We start from the raw sequence: 12366 nt of genomic DNA on the forward strand, positions 1-12366 counted from the left end.
AACCTGTGTGTTGGAGTTTCATGAGTCAAGCCAGAAGAAAGTCAGCAGACCCACCAAAGGCAGCCTTTTGGGTTTGTCCCTCTTATCCCTCATGAGCTGCTCGCATACTTTTTTCTTGGAACAGCTGCTGTGAGGTTTCAGCACTGCTCTTTTTCTTGTTTTATACATGGTGACATAAGATGGGGTGATTTGTACAAAGGTAAAATGCAAGGGAGCAGGGGAGAGTGGCCGTTTTAACAGGGCTTGTTTCACTCACTCATTGCATTTTGTCATCCTGCTTCTCTAGTGATTCTGTCTCTGGAGTGTTACTATTGCCCTTTGGGGGGGATTTGCAGAGCCATCAACATATCCGATGCTGGTCAGAGTTACTGTGCTACCACAGTTACCCCAGGCCTGGGTGAGCAGATCAGAAGAAGTGGAGCGGGGTGGACTGTAGTTGTCCCCAGTTTATAAGACGTAACTTTTTAATTGATGAGAAGGAGAATCATTTCAATGAGAACTAAGCCTCCTGCAAACTACCCATCAAGAGAGGAGACAAGATAGAGCGAAAACCTTGACCTGTGTGGGATCATCTCAGCCTCCACTGATGCATCCAGAATCAGGAGGGACAAAGGCAAAATAGGAGAGTGGGACAAAGCACAAAATGCGTACAGAGGCTGGGGAAGGAAAAGGAGGAAGGAAACAGTGGATGGAAATGACAGACCTAGAGAAAGGGAAAGATAGAGAGTGAACAAAGAAGCAGCAGGATGATAGAGCAATTAAAAGGGACAGTAGGAAAGAGAGGAGAGAGTAGGAGAGCGAAGCAGAAAAGAGAAAGTGCAGTTTAGCTATTGTCACAGGGGATTGCCTTTAGAGATGTGCCAGCCTGTAAGAGTGCCAGCTCATGCATTCAATGGATGGACCAGCACCCCATGCAATTTGCAGTGGCTATGCCTGTTGCAACGGATAAAGAGCAACCACCACAAATGCGCCTGCCAGGACACCCCATCTAACCTGTGCCACACTCTGCCATCACATTCACAAAGTAAGAATTGCAGTGTGGTATGTCCATGGTGTATTGGGGTCTGCCACCCAAGAGATGCCAGGGGATGGACAGACCTGTAAGAGGTACAACAGACATTGTCATCCTTCAACCCAGCCAGAAGTCTCTCAACCCACCTCACAGCTACATTGCAGCATCTCCAGCTGCTCAGTCCTGAGAGCCCGTAGATCTCTCAGAGCGTCATCACGTCTCTTTAATCCCACCCTGGGGCTCTTCTGTCTCCCTCTGGCTCAGCCCTGGGTTTCCTGCCCAGCTCCAGCAATGCCCATCACTCCTGTTCATTCCTCTCCTTCCACCACCCTAACACAACTCTACCAAAGCTCTGCAGTTCAACACTGATGTCTCCTTACTTTTTCCTTGGGTCATTAGGTGTTTCCCTCCCCAAAAGCCCTCTAAATATGTCCAAGTTCTTAATAAAGAAGAACAACAACTTATGGAGACAAATAATAAGTCATAAACATAAAAACCAGCTGTGCTACCAGCTTTGTGGGTCTGAAGCTCGCTGCTGAGTAGTAAATACTGAGTGAGAATGAGCCAAGTTGTGAAGTGCATGTACAGGACATCAATTCTTAAAGACACAGCAAATTCTTAAAGACACACCTTCATATGAAACCTTGCAATATTCAGCATTCAGTATGGAGTGATGCAGGAGTTACATCTGAGGTCATTTTTACAAGCCCTGGTGAAACACTGGAACAGGCTGCCCAGGGAGGTGGTGGAGTCACCATCACCGGAGGTGTTCAAGGAACGTGTGGACGTGGCACTGTGGGACACGGTTTAGTGGGCATGGTGGTGATAGTTGATGGTTGGACTTGATGATCTTATAGGTCTTTTCCAACCATAGTGATTCTATGATTCTGTGAAAATACTGACGTTTTTGCAGACAAATGCTGAACTCTGCCATCACATTCACAAAGTAAGAATTGCAGTGTGGTATGTCCATGGTGTATTGGGGTCTGCCACCCAAGAGGTGCCAGGGGATGGACAGACCTGTAAGAGGTACAACAGACATTGTCAGCCAGCTTAGCTCCTTCATTCATCCACAAGGTCTGCACTCCTGACTGTACGCACTCGCAGCCTCCCTTTTGGAGTAAACCATTAGCTCCTTCCAAACAGAAACCCAGGAACAATTCTGGGGTGCCAGACTCGCTCCATCTTGGTCCTGTGGATGAGATGTCACCCCTTCAAGACACAAGCTCTCCCAGCAGGCCTTACAGGCTAGCACAAACCTATGTATGCTTCATGTCACCTCCCCAGGCATACAGCACACCCCATGATAACCCTGGCAGAGCTGCGACACAACGCTCACGTTATTTTGTGTGTTTTGATATGGAAGAAAACCCCACCAAGCCCAAATAAATTACTAGAACTTAATTACCTCAGGGAGGTGTCGGATATGGGCTTCATCAGGTGAACATCACAGATTCACAGAATCACTAAGGTCAGAAAAGACCTGTAAGATCATCAAGTCCAACCATTAACTAACACCACCATGCCCACTAAACCATGTCCCACAATGCCATGTCCACACATTCCTTGAACATCTCATGAACACACAACCAATGCTGGGCAAGGCAGATACAAGCTCCTCGGCTTTGGTTGGCCTGGGGACAGGGGTGGAATAGGTATCCCCAGCTAGTTAGACACCCAGTGTTCACTCTCCTCTCAGTTAAGCCTTGAGTTTCGAAAACCACAAGTCAAGCCCCAAAGAGAGGCAAACCCTGAGACTAGCTTAGACAATTCAAGAGTCTTTCGAGGTTGTATGTATCTGGACTCATTTTCCTCCTGGTTTCTGAACTTTTAGTTCCCACTAACTTCATCCTTTCCAGCATTTCACCTCATTTCTTTTTTTGAACAAAAGTTTATAATTTTATTGCAAAGTCTGGTATTAGCTGCAGAGCTGGGAAGAAGAGAAACTATTGCATGGTTCCTGATAAAATCCGGAGAGCTGGCCCAACATCCATTGCCTTCCCTAGTAGTCTGCTCCCCTGTCTGGGGGCAGACTGAACTGAGAAGTCTGTTTAGAAACATGATTATTTTTGTTCAGTTAAATCCACATTGCTTAAATATACATGTAAGTTTGAAAAGAGCTGTCTAAAAGTGGAAGTACTGGACACAAATTTGCATGGGAAATTAAAGAAATACCTTGCAACAAAAGAAAGAAAATGCATCAAAGATACAGTAGGGGTTTTTTGGAGTAATTTCTTCAGGAAACAAGACTTACAGATGCACAGTCCACATGCGGGTTAGTGCAGGCTTCTACGTGCTCCATCATTCTTTTCAATTGCTTCTGGACCCATGGACAGTACCAGCTTAGTCTGATACACATTTAAAGGTTTCCATGATAAAGGTTCATGCATCCTTCCTGAAAATAATCAGGAAGCAAAGGGCTTTGTCAGGATGCTCACTGAGAAAACAGACTCTATAATCTGTAAACATTAAAAAAAGAAAGGACAGTTTCTCTTTCTTTCCTTAAGTTTATACCTCTGAGCATGGTGGTTAGTGTCGGGAAATGTGTTTACATTGTCCTGAGCCAGAGTCATAACTATAATTAACATTAGAAGTCAATGTTAAAATGCATGAAAAAGCACATAAATATGTTCTTTTACACACAAAATCCTAACTTGAAAGAAACAAGATAAGCAACAGATCATCAAATCGACAGTTTGGAGAATCAACTTCAAAGTTTAATACCCCCTTTATTAACATGTCATTTAATTGTCCTGTCCCTTAACAAACTAGGTAGATTACATGTAGAATATCCCCACCTTGGGATATATTCTTTTTTGTCCTGTTCCTTAACAAACTAGGTAGAGTACATGTAGAGTATCCCCACCTTGTGAAATATTCTTGTAATATATTCTGTTCAGTCTTTATAACTTTGTTTGTACTTACACCACAATATCATTCATGCTCATGATTACTCTATTGCTTTAGCAAGTCAAAAGAATTTTCCTTCACAAAACATGATCTGTAGATGATGTCAAAAAATGTTAAGTCTAATATCATCTCAGTTGTAGTGAATGAGCGTGTCAGAACTTTCATTACCTTGTTGCCTGAGCAGCCAGAAAAACACACGGTTTGTATGTCACTGCAATTTCATGTCATCCCATCCTAGTCTAATAAAAATTGTCCAAGTTTTCCAACTACAGAAAACTCATCACAGCCCTCCAAGCCCTATTTTCCCATTTGAATATAGCTACATTTTTATACAGCTACATTTTTATACATATATTTTCCCATTTACATATATAATTTCCCATTTTTATATAATAGCAACACAAAATTAAAGTTCATGTCATCTTCAGCAACTAGAAACAGCTTTTTACAGTTCTCACAGAATGACTTGTTTTCCTGTTTAATGTATCTAAGAGTTCTAGGAATAATTACGTGGAAAGACAATGGGGTAAAGAACTAAAGGATTAAGAGATAGATAAGCAGTCCACTTGATAAAGTTAAGCTTAAAGGTATTTCTCTAGACACTGGCTGCTGAAGCCAGTAGCTAAAATATTTAACAATTAGCTCAGTGCTGCCATGGAAGTTGGTGTGATTAATGATTAGAAAACCTCATTAGAAATAGATTTTTGTTAAAAACCTCAAATGTTATACTTTTGTCTGTGTAGTAGGGTAAGATACGCAATCGTACATAGCATTGAACCAGCTAATCATTTATCATAGAAGATAATATTGTTTATTGGATTACTCTTACCCAAGGCAGCAGAACTGGGATTCTAGCAAGAGTTCAGGAGGGATGAATGATGAAAAATACCTAGAAAACAGAGGTGTCATAGAAATTGCAGACTGACATTTACTGTACCACACTTAAGCAAGCTTCAGTTATATTCACCAAGATAAGACTCTATTTTGCGCTAGAGCTGGTTGGAAAAACTTTGCCAAAGGTGTTCGCTTTGTGGGGCTTTTTTAAACAAAACATTCTGATCTGAAATTATACTGAAATAAGAAAACTTCTTGCAGTCAGCCATTTTTTGTCTTCTTTTTTTGGGAGGAAAACAGAAGAGAATTCCAATAAATTGAAAACGCCTGATTTGACATATTAGAACAAAATGTTTCTGTTTTATTTTGAACTAACTTTTTTTGAATAGTTTTGTTTTGGTTTATGTTAAATTTAGAGTGAAATATTTTTAATGAATAACAATCTTTCCAATAATTTTCTTCTGCAGAAAATCTTTAAATGCCAAGCTTGCAATGATTCTCTTTGTCCTTTTTACCTTGCAATGCTCCCCTGAAGTTTCTTAAAGTGAGAAATAACCATTTTCTGCCCACCACCAGTTGTGTCTAAGGCAGCTACAATTAATTAGAAGCAGCCTAAATATTTCAGAGGGCAGCCAAACTCCTCCAGTTTGTCCACTATGTCTCTCTGACAGTATTTCTTGTTTTCACTGTTGTTGTATATTATTTTCTATTTTTCTTCCTCAATATTCTTCCTAGTGGTTTCTAAAAAATTGGTGTTACCCAGGATTTAATTAAAAACATACAGAGAGGACCTTCAACTGAAAGTAACCCTTCACTGAGGAATAAAGTCCCAAAATTATAGCATAAAAAGCCCGAGAATGCTTAGCATGGATATGGATTTCAATCTATTCCAGCGTACTGATGTATAAATAAATAAAAAGTAGTCTGAGTTAAAATACAGAAAAGTGTCAAAAATAAGAAAAGTTACGTCCATTAATATTAGAATGCAGAAACGCTGGTTTTCTATGGATTTAAATTTAACAGTAGGTCAACTTTTTAGCACTTGAGAGGGGTAAACTAGAGCAAAGTTTTCCTTGTGGCGATGTAGCTTGTGCACGTTCTCTCCCTTGTGTTGCTTCTGCTGGGTGAAACCTTCATTTGAGTCACATCTCTCCCTCGTTCTCTACCTGACTGTCTGTTTTCACAAAACTTGAAGGCTCTTAACCATAAGACCTCTGTTCCTCTAGGTTAGATCTGCTGCAGGGTCAGTGGAAACTGAGGAGCAAAAGCACATACATCCTGACTTTATGAACTTTCTCTCCACAGGAATCAAGGAAAATTGCATGGACTGACTGAAAATTTGTTTTTCTCCTGCAGGTGAATTTACGTTTTAAATAAAAGATTATTTTATTTCTTACAAAATAATTTTTGTCTTCCCAAAGAGGAAAAAACTCAACCCGTGAGGAATGGGTACCATTCCCTGCATTCACATGCGCACACACAGATTTTTGTGAAACTTTTTACTGTTATTTTCTTTTGGAGGCAGGGAAGGAAGGTGAGTGTTTCAATTTGGGAGCAGATGTACTCATTTGTGATGGGCTGTCCCAAACCAGCACCCTCAAATCAAAGGTACGTGCATGAAACTAACGTCTACTATAGCATGAAACTACCGCCTTATAATTTTCTTTTGGATGCGTTTCTGCTACAGTTGGCCTGTCTTGATGAGATTTATGCTTTAAATCTATTATTTCTAAATACAATGTCTGTCATGTTATTTTAACAATGAACTCTGCTCTGCATAGAATCAGCCATTGAGCCCAGATCATTGCTGGGATGATGCAACAAAAAAAAAAGTGCATGTCACGAAGGTTCCTTCCACGGTATCTTTTTCCTCCCTATGCTTGGCATCAAGGGAACATATTTTACTCGTCTGAAAGTGATGTATAGCGCTTTCTCGGTAACCTGGCTCTGTTCTATGCCGGAGCACGCTCCCCTGCGGGATCAGGAGAGCAATCCCGTGGCCAGGGCAGACCATGACCTGCCTGCAGCATTAAATAATTGCTGTCCATTAGGCAAGTGGTACCAACAGCAACCAAGCCTCGGTGTACCTAGCCTCTCAAAATAAACAGTTATCACACAATCAAGGGTCAGCATCAGGGAAACAGGCTTCTACTAACAGATTCTGCCTTTTCTATGGCAACCCTTTTGGATTTCTGCTTTTGGCTCCATCTTGCCTCATTCACTTTTGTGCTTAGTGAAGTCTCATAACCCAAGACTGTAATCAGATAGATAGGGTCATTCCCCATACCCAATGGCACCCACTGCTCCCTTTCATTTAAGAGATGCTTTCACACAGACCCTTGTCTGTCAGCTAACTTCCCTCCCCCTTCCATTCCCTCCAGTTTTGCTCATTCATCCAGTGAGCCTTAGTGAAAAGTTGTAGATCGTCCTCTCCTGACATACTCACCTTGAGCAGCAGCACAGTTAACAACATACCCTCTTAAATATTGACATTTCTCAGTGAAACATGCCATACTCATCCTTGCAGTATCATAGCAGGGTCTGTACAAATGCAACCTGCCATATTTGCACCAGCAAGATGTTGTGACGGACTCTTCCTTTACAGTGAGAAACATTGGCTTATGTTTCTGATACATTTAAAACTCTGGCCAATTTGACATGATCCTTGAAATACTGCTCATTACAGCGTCATGCTTTGGGACAAACCCCATCTGTGGAGGCTTCAAGCAGTCAGCCACTTTTACAGTTTCTATATAGGAATTAAGCAGAAGAACAATATGAGCAAGAAAATTTTTGTGCCCATTTGTTCATCTTGTTTCAAAGAGAAGGATGGAAGGATTTCTCTATGACGGATCAAAGGACAAAAGAATAGAAGGCAGATGTTAGTTTGTGCCCTGCATCGCAAAGCGCTATCAACTTCCCTTATTGGAGTATTAAGTAAAACAGTGGTGGAACTGGTAGGACATTGTCTGCTGAGGGCTGGAGGGTGGGATGCTGGGGACAGTGGAAGGCAAAGGCAAGCTATGAATGTAGACTGTCTTCTTTTCCTTCATAACATACGCATGCTGCTGGGTATACAATGCTTCACCCCTGCACAATACCTCCTCTCTTTAAGAAATGTTAAGCTTGACTCCCTTCTGTTCACCTTATGCACCCCTTTGATAACGTGTTGAGCTCTTGGGACTTGCAGATGAATTGGAAAAAAGCATGATAGTCACACCGCAGGGTCTCAATATTACACATCTGGGATAATGAAGGGGAAGCCACTGAGTAGCACATCTGCTTCTGCTGTTCCTCACATTCAAGAATGCACGCTATGAGGCTGCGAAGTGGAAAACTCGGCAAACTAAGCAGGTTCTTCTCTTCAAGTCCATCATAATAGATCAAAATGTCCAACTTTCAGAATAATTTCAGTTCAGCATCTTCCTGATCACCAGGGAGAAGGAAGAAACTGTTGCTCTTCGGTTACCTCCCAGTTCCTCTGGATCTTTGCAGTCCTCCACCAGAGCAAATAAAATTCATATTGATTGATTTTATAAACCCATTGCAACACACTTGTCTGATGATAATAGCTTGAGTTTGTCACAGCAGGGCTGGGCCAAGCAGGGCCTCCCTCAGAAGGTCTGCCAGTTGTCTCTGAATCATGGCTGCTAACAATTGTATCGCTTATATAAAAATGCTACTCCAATTTTTCATGTGGCTGGATTTCTATTCAAAGCAAATAGCTTGATTTGGTGACTCATTTTCTCTAGAAAATCATGTATTTTCCTATTTGTCACACAATCACCAACTTCCTTACTGTACATGAACATAAACTTATTTGAATTTCAAGCACGGGGGAACTGCCAAATTACAAAACTAATAGTTTATCTTTTGTCCAACATCACCAGACAAGTAGTGGCAATGAACATTCATATTATCTTTACTTCCTTGAACTCCTATCTGTAGCTGCCAGCACAAGGTAAATAAACTAAGGCAACTCTTGTTTCCTTGTCCTAGAGAATGCTGCCTTCTTTTGCACTCCCTTCATAGCCTCTAAAGACCATCCCACAAGCACCAGTGAAAATAATTCTAACATTTCAGGAATCAATAATTCCATTCCAAAACATACTATTGTTTTAGAAGAACAATGTTATATTAAGGCTATTATGTGTTTGCTTACACACACAAGCAATACCCATCGCACACACGGTTTTAAGGCAGATTTAAGGTGCATAAGGAAGATACTTTGAAGTGAGATATGCTGTAGAATAGCAAGCAACAGCATATTTGCCCCATGTGAAGTAGGAGGCAATTCATCCCTCGAGATATAAGCTATCTCACAGTGTGCTGCAAGGTCTCACAACCAGGCAGCGACCCCAGAACTCACACACTGAAATGTCCTCTCCTTGCTTAGCCCCCAGCAGTAAGCGTGTGTGCTGTCACCACCTTCTTCTCAGGGCTTTTTCCTTGCAAGCCCAAAGACATGCCTTTAATTGGGGGGGTGTTAACCACAGACATTTAATAAGCAGTGATTACTTGAGTTTTAATCTGTTCTGCAGGTTCTTCTAAAAGGAACTCACACCTTCAGGGAGAAAATCAACCCTCATGATGCTTTTTGAAGTTATAACCAGAAGAAATTTTTTCCCTCCTAAGAGCAACAAGCCCTGTCACAGTGTGACATAGGTAACAAACTGTGAATCTAATTAAGTGTGTAATTATATAGCAGATTGCAGCACAGTATGCTATTCTTTAAATCAACTCACTTGCATGCCAGAAGCATGGCAGTCCCAGAAACATGGCACTCGATGCAGACTGAGCTGAACACATTAGGGACCATTTCCAGTGGGGGTGAAGGATGAGCCAGGCTCAGTTCATCCAGGCTAATGGCACCTGCACGCATCCAACAAAAAATATGGCAGACACACAGAAACTCAAAGCCTAAAGGAGACGCAGAAGCAAACTTGGGCAACTCTGTGGTGTGGCAGCTATCACGCAGAGTTTCCTTGCATCATAGGTTTGTAGGTATTTGTCTCAGTCTTTTTTTGGATGTGGCTGTCAGCGCAGAGCTCTAACGCTGCATCTCTTTTCCTTGAAATATGGTAAATTGACAATACCTTTTCAAAGTTGTCTGTGTGAGACAAATATTTTCCCTTTATCAAACTCCTCTCCCCAAAAAAGTAGTAGTTTCAAGATACGTGCCATTACACCATGCAGTTCCTAGATCTGAATCCTGGCACTTGCATCAGTAACATTTACAGCGAGAATTTCTGTTAAACAATCCACACAAATCCAACCTACATTTGCAAATCTCCTTTGAACCCCTACAACAGAAATACATATGGCATTAAAAGCAAAGAGCCATCGTGATACTGAATTCAGAGCTCTGGGTGTCCACCACAGTAGGGCTCAAGAGAGCGTGGTTTCACTTCAAAGCTGCTGCTGCTATCATTGTTGCTTTGGGCACTTAGCAACAGATGGCATATTTCTGGGGCATTTTGCAGGCAAACACACACACTGTAAAGTGCCATTTTGCCTTGTCTGGGAGGGGAGTTTGGGAGGACTAGGGACTGTAAGTAAATTCACAGTGAACAGATGGAAAAACATGTTCTGAAGTAACAGCGAGTCTCCCAAAAATCAGCAAAACCAGCCTGAAATCTAATCTGAGATTATAAACATGACTACGATAACGACCGTATCTGAGTAGACAGAATTTACCAGTGTCGGGGAAGTGTAAAACAATTGCTGAAATCACATTTGCTACCGGGAGCTGAGCTGAATACTGAAGCGCCATTAGCACATGGTCTCAAGCACAAAGCTTTATGCAAAGCCCCAGCACCATACTTTCCAGCCAGGAGGTACAGGACATGACCCTGATCTACCCCGTGTGACTGATAAACCCTCTGTCTCATTGGAGTCTTCAGGCTTGCGGGGTTTACTGAGGGTTTCAGGGTGGCTGACTCTGAGCAGCTCTACCCTTTGGTCCTTTCAGAGTCAGCAATTAATTGTCAAACGGTGAATGTCCTCACCTCACCCAGATCTCTTAGCAGAAGGGAAAAAGGCTCCCGGTCTGCTGGAGATTTTAAAAAACATGCATTCATAGGTTACGTAGCAGGAAAAAAAAGATGAAAAACACACTGTGCTGGAAGATGTGTGCAGGAAAACAGGTATATAGCAGCTTAAATAAGGTGAATAAAGCTCATGAATATCACATCAAACCAGAGAACAAAGTGCCCTACTTGTGTCTTGCGTGGGAATGGAAAAATTGCGCTGTGACAGGGACATGTAGTGGCAAACAGGTGAAACCAGTAGTAAATCATCTAACTTTCTGAATATTATGATTTTTCTGCCAAACTTTTCTGTACTTAATAATCTACTCTTGCTTTTGACATAACACAGATAAAATTTAAATAATAATTTGGTTAAAGGTTGCCCACTGATCCTGACTGGATTGCTCTCAATGCAAGCTGAGGGCTATACCCCACTGATAACACACACACTTCATGCTTCAAAAGGGCTAATTTCACAAAGAGGGGGGAAAACGAGGAAGTAAATTTAGATGGGAAAAGTCAGGCAAAAAAAAAAAAAAGTGAATTAAAGCAATAGGGTTTTTTTATTATTCACCACACACAGTTTGGTCAGAAGTAAACAAATCCCCCAGTGGCAAACTAAATGATTCCGTCCGTTCTCTGATTTAATTTCCCCTTAAAGAGACCGACAATTAGTGGTCCCTTAAATAGTTCCTGTCTCCAGACTAGCTCTTCTCCCCATTCCACCAGACATTAAAGAAAAAAGTCTTTTTCCCTCTTCTAATTCTTCCTCCCAAGGTGGATTCCTGTTGCACATGCAGTAAAGCCAAGCTTGCTTGAGCACAAAACCAAGGAGGAAAGCTTTACTCTTCTGCAGCGGCTGGTAAGGCCTATCTTCCCAGTAGTACGTTCCTTGGTCATTTTGTTTATAGTTGCTCTGAATTAAGCTGTCCCACTCCTTTGCAGCTGCACACCCATTAAAAACTCCCACCTATTATATTATTTACGACCTATTTTCAGCACATGGCACTGCAGTCCTCTTGTGTCATTTTGCAGGAGCTGAGGTGATTTTCTGCATTTCTGAAAGTTCAGCTAATGACTGGTTTTCAGGTCAAGAAGAGATCCCACTCCTGCTGCACCATGGTCATAGCTGCCGCCTTCTGATACACCATGTCAGTAGAGTCTGACCTCTCCTGCAGACTTGCTGAGGAATCATGCATCAGTTGCTTCATCATGCAGTGAATTTCCAAGCTCCAAAGTATCATTAGTGAGAGCAATGCATTACTACTGTAGCACCAAAAGCATGGAGCTGTTATTTGTGTCTCATCAAGCATCACCAGAAAGCGCTAGTCTGAAAATCAAGTTCTTCTCTTATGGCTACTATCTTTCCTCATTACAAAATTAGCCAAAAAGGAATGTTTGTGGAGAGGCTTCAAGAAATTAAAACAACTCAAACTTGAGATAAATCAAAATATTGGAAGCATTTTGTTTCAGTGTTAACTCCTGTGTATAACCAGAGGCCACACATTAAGAACCAGAAAATCTAGACTTCCTGGAAAATTTTCATGTTTTCCCAAACTCTAAAAGTTCAAAACAAAATTG

This window comes from Gavia stellata, chromosome 4, assembly GCF_030936135.1.
Source record: "Gavia stellata isolate bGavSte3 chromosome 4, bGavSte3.hap2, whole genome shotgun sequence".
NCBI classification, from domain to species: Eukaryota; Metazoa; Chordata; class Aves; order Gaviiformes; family Gaviidae; genus Gavia; species Gavia stellata.